Source organism: Tamandua tetradactyla, chromosome 1 (genome assembly GCF_023851605.1).
Source record: "Tamandua tetradactyla isolate mTamTet1 chromosome 1, mTamTet1.pri, whole genome shotgun sequence".
Lineage (NCBI taxonomy): Eukaryota > Metazoa > Chordata > Mammalia > Pilosa > Myrmecophagidae > Tamandua > Tamandua tetradactyla.
The window spans coordinates 24,031,436-24,038,777 of NC_135327.1; positions in this window are offsets into that span (position 1 = coordinate 24,031,436).

Here is a 7,342-nt window from a genome sequence, read left to right on the forward strand (position 1 = left end):
AAAAATGCTATATTTGACAAAGACTAAGATGATCTTTATAATTGTATATGGGAAAATCAATTACCTACTTTTACAAACATGCATGAAATTGTATGTGAGTAGAACTGCTATGCACTTTTTATCCCAATAAGCTTGCATATCTTTAGTTGAAGATTGGTCATCTTATGTTTTCCTGGAAGAGGTGACAAGTATTCTATAGAGAATAAAAAGAAAAGACTATGTAGCCAGTGTTAAAGCTCTAGGAAGTAACTCAGTCTCTTGGATGATGGGCCATTGACATTGAAGAGCTTGCTAGGGTTGGTCTTTTTCCCCAGCTCATGATGATGTCTTATAAGGTAAAGTATCAACAAAAACTATGACTTATAACACAGAAAGACCATCAACCCCCTCTCCCCCCACTTCTTAAAGAAGCATTGGGAACTTGGCAGTTTTCAGAGCAGATCTAACACAAGGAAGCATTGCTTGTCTGAACAGCTCCTCCCAGAGACACACCTTTATGACTGAGAGTCCCTGGAGCCAAGACCTGGATGGGAGAGTGGGCAGTTCCCTGAACTGAACAGTTGGGGGATAATAAAGATCAAAAGTCTTTGTGCATCACTCTTCACTCATCACAGGTTAATTGAGACTACTTTGGATTCTTGATTCACCCTGAACCTCATTCTACAGGCTTTGTGACCTTCAGCCTCTTTCCTGTTGGGATTTGTCTCAGGAGAATCCCAAGCCATTCTAATAGAGAACAAATCACAGTCACATACTGTCAGAATTAATAGGCATTCAAGGTCATACAGTCATTACCAAGCATTTTGTCAAAGCTCTCATAGATGAGTGGCTTGGTTTTAGGCACGCTATGAAACTAGTAAGACATAGTCACAAGACAGGTGTAGCAGTAGGGTCACACCTATTTGTACCACACCTTTTACTAAGAATCTCCAGGCTTCTAAAAAAAATAACTTTTAGAGTTACCTCTTCATTATGAACTTTTGCAGAGAGAGATTGGAGGAAGGTGAGGAGTACAAAGAAGTTATGTAGATTTAGATTTTGAGTGTATTTCCAAGCCCATGCCCCTCCCCCCCCACCAAGACCATCTACATCGTCAGTGATCTTCTAGAAGGACTCACAGCGTTCAGAATATAGTTGTACTCGGGGCTAAAATTTATTACAGCCAAAGAATATAAAGCAGATCCTCAAAAAAAAAAGGCCCATGGGGTAAAGTTTAGAGGAACCATGCACAAGGTTCCAAACGTCCTCCCCCAGCAGCTACTAAATTCCTCCAGCAATGTCTTGTGACAATATGTGTGGAGTATTGTCTACTGGGGAAGCTTATCACAGACTCAGCAGCCAAGTTTAAAATTTTTTTTAAATTATAGAAGTTGTGGTTTTATAGAACAGTCATTCATAAAATACACAATTTACACACACCAGCTCACCCCCACACTTTGCATTCGTGTGAAACTTTTGTTATAATTGAAGATAGCACATTTTATAATTGTGATTATTTTTTTTAGCAGTAGTACCCAGCATTTATTGAGGTAGCCTATGGTCTAGGCACTGTATGAAGCAATTTACATGGATTACCTCATTTAAAACAGCCAATACACAAACATGTGAAGTATATCTTGTTATTATTAGAAAAATTGTAGGTTTACAGAAAAATCTTTAAAAAACACAGCATTCCTATATAACCCATTGTTGACACTTTGCATTCATGTGGTAACTTTGTTATAATTGATGAAAGAATACTAAAATTGTACTATTAACTATAGTCTGTAATTTACAGTAAGTGTATTTTACCCATATGCCACCCTATTTACACCTTGTATCTGTCATATATTTGTTCTAATTCATGAAACAACATTCTTATACTTGTACTACTAACCCCAGTCCACTTGTCCAAAACAGGGTTAACTTTATACAGTTTCATGTTTATCTTCTTTCTTTCTAATAACATACGTGACCCCAAACTTCCACCTACAACCACATTCACATTATTCAGTGCTATTAATTACACTTACACTAATGTGTTACCATAACTCTCATCTACTTCACAAACTTTACAATGAACCTTAATTCTGTATAATTTAAGCATCAGCTCCCCATTCTTTGCCCTCTATATATCCGCCAGTAACCTGTATTCTATAATCTAACTCTGAGTTTGTTTATAATAATCAGTTCATATCAGTGACATCATACAACATTTATCCCTTTGTTTCTGACTTATTTCACTCAGCATAATGCCATCCATGATGTTGCGTATACCAGGACCTCATTCCTTTCTACAGAATAATAATATTCCATTGTATTTATAACCCAAAATTTGTTTATCGTTGGTTGAGGGACACTTGGATTACATCCAACTTTTGGGAATTGTTAATAATGAATGCCGCACTATGAACATTGATGTGCATAAATCTGTCGAAATCCCTGCTTTCAAATCTTCTGGTCATATACCTAGTAGAGGGACTGCTGTGTCATATAATAGTTCTATATTTCACTTCCTGAGGAACTGCCAGTCTTCAGTAGCAGCTATACCATGTTACATTCCCACCGTTAATTGAGCACTCCTATTTCTTCACTTCTGTTCCAACACTTTAATTTTCTGTTGTTTTTTAAATAGCCATTCTAATGGGTGTAAAATTATTTGTCATTGTGGTTTTGATTTGCATTGACTAATAGTGATGTAGAACATCTATTTATGTGCTTTCTGGCCATTTGTATAACCTATTTGGAGAACTGTGTATTCAAGTCTTTTGCCCATTTTCTGTCTTCTTATTGTTGAGTTGTAGGATTTCCTTATATATTCTGGATATTAAACGCTTATTGGTTACATAGTTTCCAAATATTTTCTGCCATTGACTAGTTTATCACTTCACTTTCATGGCACAGTCCTTTGATGCACAAAATATTTTAATTTTGAGAAGGTCCCATTTATTTATTTTGTCATTCGTTGCTTATGCTTTGGGTGTAAAATCTAAGAACCCATTGTCTAACACAATCCTGAAAATGCTTCCATATATTTTCTTCTAGAAAATTTATAGTCATGGCTCTTAACGTTTACGTCTTTTATCCATTTTAAGTTGTTTTATATGATTTGAGATAGGGATCCTCTTTCATTCTTGTGCATATGGATGTAAAGTTCTCCCAACAGCATTTGCTAAGAGAATATAATTTCCCAGTTGAGTAGACTTGAAAGACTTGCCAAATATCAATTGGCCATAGATGTGAGGGTCTATTTCTGAACCCTCAATTGCATTCCATTAGTCTACATATCTATGCTTCTCCAAGTACAATGCTGTTTTGTCCATTACATCTTTGTAATATGTCTTAAAGTCAGAAGTGTGAGCCCTCCAACTTTGTTCTTCATTTTCAAGATGGCTTTAGATATTGGGGCCACTTAGCCTTCCAAGTAAATTTAATAATTTGCTTTTACATTTCTGTGAAGTATACTGTCATAATATTGATCGGAATTGCATTAAATTTGTAAATCAGTTAGGTAGAATTGACATATTAATGATTTTTAGTCTTCCAATCCATGAACATGAGATGTCCTTCCATTTGTCTTCTTTGATTTCTTTTAGCAATGTTTTGTAGCTTTCCGTTTATAAGTCCCATACATCCTCAGCTAAATTTATTCCTAGATATTTGACTCTTTTAGTTGCTATTGTAAGTGAAGTTTTTTCTTGATTTCCTTGTCAGATAGCTTATTACACTACTGATATTTGAGTTTTGACTTTGTACCTGAAGGCTTTGCTGAATTTTTAAATTCGCTCTAGGGGTTTTGATTGTAGGTTTTTCAGGACATTTTATCTGTAGGATCATTTCATCAGCAAATTGTGAAAGTTGTGTTTTATTTCTAGGTCTTTATATTGCCTAGTGCTGTGGCTAGAACTTAAACAACAATGTCGAGTAAGAGTGGAGACAGTTGTTATCCTTGTCTTGTTACAAATCTTAGAGGAAAGGCTTTCAGCCTTTCACCATTAAGTATGATGTTAGTGGTGGGCTTTTCATAAATACCTTCTTTCATGTTGAGGAAATTTCCTTCTATTCCTATTTTTCTAAGGGTTTTATCAAGAAAGGATGTTGGATTTTGTCAAATGCCTTTTCTGTATCAATTGAAATGCTGATATATTTTCCCCTTTATTTTGCTAAGATATGGAGTATTACATAAATTGATTTTTTTATGTTGAATCAACTCTGCACACCTGGCATAAAACCCACTTGATCAGGGTAGAAAATTCTTTTAATAAGCTTCTAGAATCAATTTGCAAGTTTTGTTGAGGAATTTCACTTCTATACTCATGTGAGAAATTGGTCTGTAATTTTCATTTCTTGTAGTATCTTCATCTGGCGTTGCTATTAGGTTGCTTTCAGCCTCATGGAATGAGTTAGATAGCCCACTTCTCTTCAATTCTTGGAATAGTTTGAGCAATATTGATATGAATTCTTCCTGGAATGTTTGTTAGAATTCACCTGTGAAGCTGTCCTCTCCTGGGCCTTTCTTTGCTGGGAGGTTCTTGATGACAGATTCCATCCTTTACTTGTAATAGATTTTATTGAACATTTTTTTATTAGTTGCTCCAACTTCTGAGTCTCCTCTGAAATTTTGGTGTGTTCCCTTGACTGCACTATATCTTCCTTTTTCTTAGTATGGCTTATAATTTTTTGCTGACATTTAGATATCTGATTATCTTGATAATCTAGTCACTCCTTCCTCTTGTATTCTTCAGGGCACTCCTTAAACAATATTAAAATCTCTCAAGACTCAGTGCTATCCTCGCTTCTCTCCCATTTCTCTTCTGCCTTTTCACATCTTTTCCTCTGTTTCTTGAAGTGTGGAGTTGCTTCTGCAGAAATAAACTTCACTCAAGAATGACCAGTACTGTCCAGAACACCTCTGTCAGCTGGGAAAGCACGTCACTGATGTCTCCTGGGGTCTTTGACTTCTGGACACCAATATGAGTCTCTCAAAACCTTCTCATTGTAAAATTGAAGTATGATAGCCTGCTGGAAAGTTGAAATTGTTACACCCAGGTGAGAGTTGTGGGGTGACTTGGCCTTCCTTTGCTGTCATTTTCCACTCAGAGCTACAGCACTATCACCCTCTTGTGTCCATCACCACAACCTTATGAAGCCCAGGCTGGAGACCTTTGTGGTTTCCAGCACCCAGGGTTTTCATTGAGGGCTGCTCATGTTGGCACTCTGCCTACCACTATCAAAATTTGAGGCTTCTAGAAGGAAAGCAGGTGTTCATCATAAACCATTTTGTTTCACAAGCATTCTAGGCACAGCAAGCCACCCTTATCATTTAGGGAAATTTTCATATCAGTATAGGGAATAGTTTATCAGTCAAGTTCCAGATGCCAGCCTTGCAAGGAGGCCTTACTAATGACAGCAATCTCAATCTTGCTAAGTGAACTCTTTTCATTATTTATTGTGTTAAAACTTCATAAGTTCTTTGAAAACTAAAAACAACAACAATAACAAAACTAAGTTTTGGCAATAAGGTAAGTGTGGCAATAAGGTAAGTGTGATTATTTATCATCATACCCATAAGTCCTAAATTGTTTCAAAATAAGTTATTTTGAAAAAATTTCTAACAGGTCATATTAGAAATTTTTTTTTCTAATAGGTCACTCATCTAAAATATTCTAATTTCTAATAGGTCACTCATATTTCTAATAGGTCACTCATCCAAAATACCTCAAACTCAGTATGTCCAAAACTGAACTCATTCTCTCTCCCCATGTTCTAGCTCCTTCATTTTTGTACATTCAACTAGTGCTTAGCTCTTCTAGCCCTCTTATCAATGAAGTTATTCTTAACTTCTTCCATTATAACTTCTATAACTAATCAATTGCCAAATCCTGTAGATTCCACTGCTTAATTATCTCTCAATGTTCTTCCTTATCCTGGAACTAAGCCAGTTCCTTAGTCTAATTTTATCTTGCTCTAGGATGGTATCTTTTCAATAGGTCTTTCTCTGTAATCCCTCTTTTATTACAGTCTACTACCCATAATGTACTACTGCCATAGTTCTTTTCACTTTTTCTTTTAAAAAATATACTATTTTTAACTTCTTATTTTGAAACAATTTAGGACTCACTCAACTATTTCTTGTATTAGAAAAAAAGTTCGTGCACATTGTCAAAATTCAAATAGTATCAAAGGGTATGCAATGAAAACCAAGTTCTCTCACTCCATATTCTCTGTCCTCTTCCCCAGAGGTACTCACTGTTGATAGTTTGGCATTGCTCTTCCAAAATTTTTCTTTGCCTCTACAAGTATGTGCATGTAGATATACCCTTGAAGCTACTCTGTCTACCTCACACAAAATGTAACTATACTGTACACACTGGTTCACACCTTGCTTTCATTTTTCACTTAATTTTTTAGTTTATTAACAAATTATTAAGTTTATTTGTGCATTCTGATCTTTCTCCTATTTTAAAAAATGTATTATAGTATTCTGTTGTATAAATGTAATTCTAATTTATTTAGTCAGTTCCCTTTCTTTTTCCTTTTTTTTTTTTTCCACATGGGCAGGCACTGGGAAAGAAATCCGTGTCTCAGGCAGGGCAGGCAAGAACTCTGCCTGCTGAGCCACGTGGCCTGCCCTAGTCAGTTCCCTTTTGATGGTTGGTTAAGTTATTTCTAGGATTTTGCTATTCTGGAGTTATCTTTGAAAAACAGGGATTTGATCATGTTCTTGCCTGGTTCAGACATCTTAAATAACTCCTCATTGTTTACAGCCATGCCTTCAGCTGAGAGGCAGGTTGCCAGGGTGGCCACAGAAGAAACAATGGCATATCTACCTGGCGCACCATTTAGAAAAATGTTCATTGAATTGGTAAGTGAATAAAAACTTTATTACGGTGTAGAATTTGGGATTATCAATACATTTTTCATATCAGGCAGGACACTTCTGAGAAGTTCATGAGGTTTCCTCAAGCTATACTCCCAGATTCTCCGAAAGGTTCATGTTTTCCTTTCTTGCCTAGAGGACATTAGTGGAAAGGTTTGAGAGTTGTGTCCACAGGATATGGTCAGAACTTCCTAGCACAGGAACCTATTTTTTGGTCCCATCCTTACCTCCTGTTTCTCCCCGTGGACTTTGAGTTTCGTGCACACACAACTACTTGTTTTTCCTTGGTTCCTTTTGCCTGGAAATCTGCCCCCTTTTGTCTGATAAACTGCTCATCCCTAGAGAGGTAGTACAGTCTAGAGCTGAAAACTGTGAAGTCTGGATTTGAATCCTCCTGTGCCACGTTTCTACCTGTGTAAACATGAGCAAGTTACCAAGCATCTCTGAGTCTCTCAATGACCTTGTTTGAAAAAAGCAGGTACC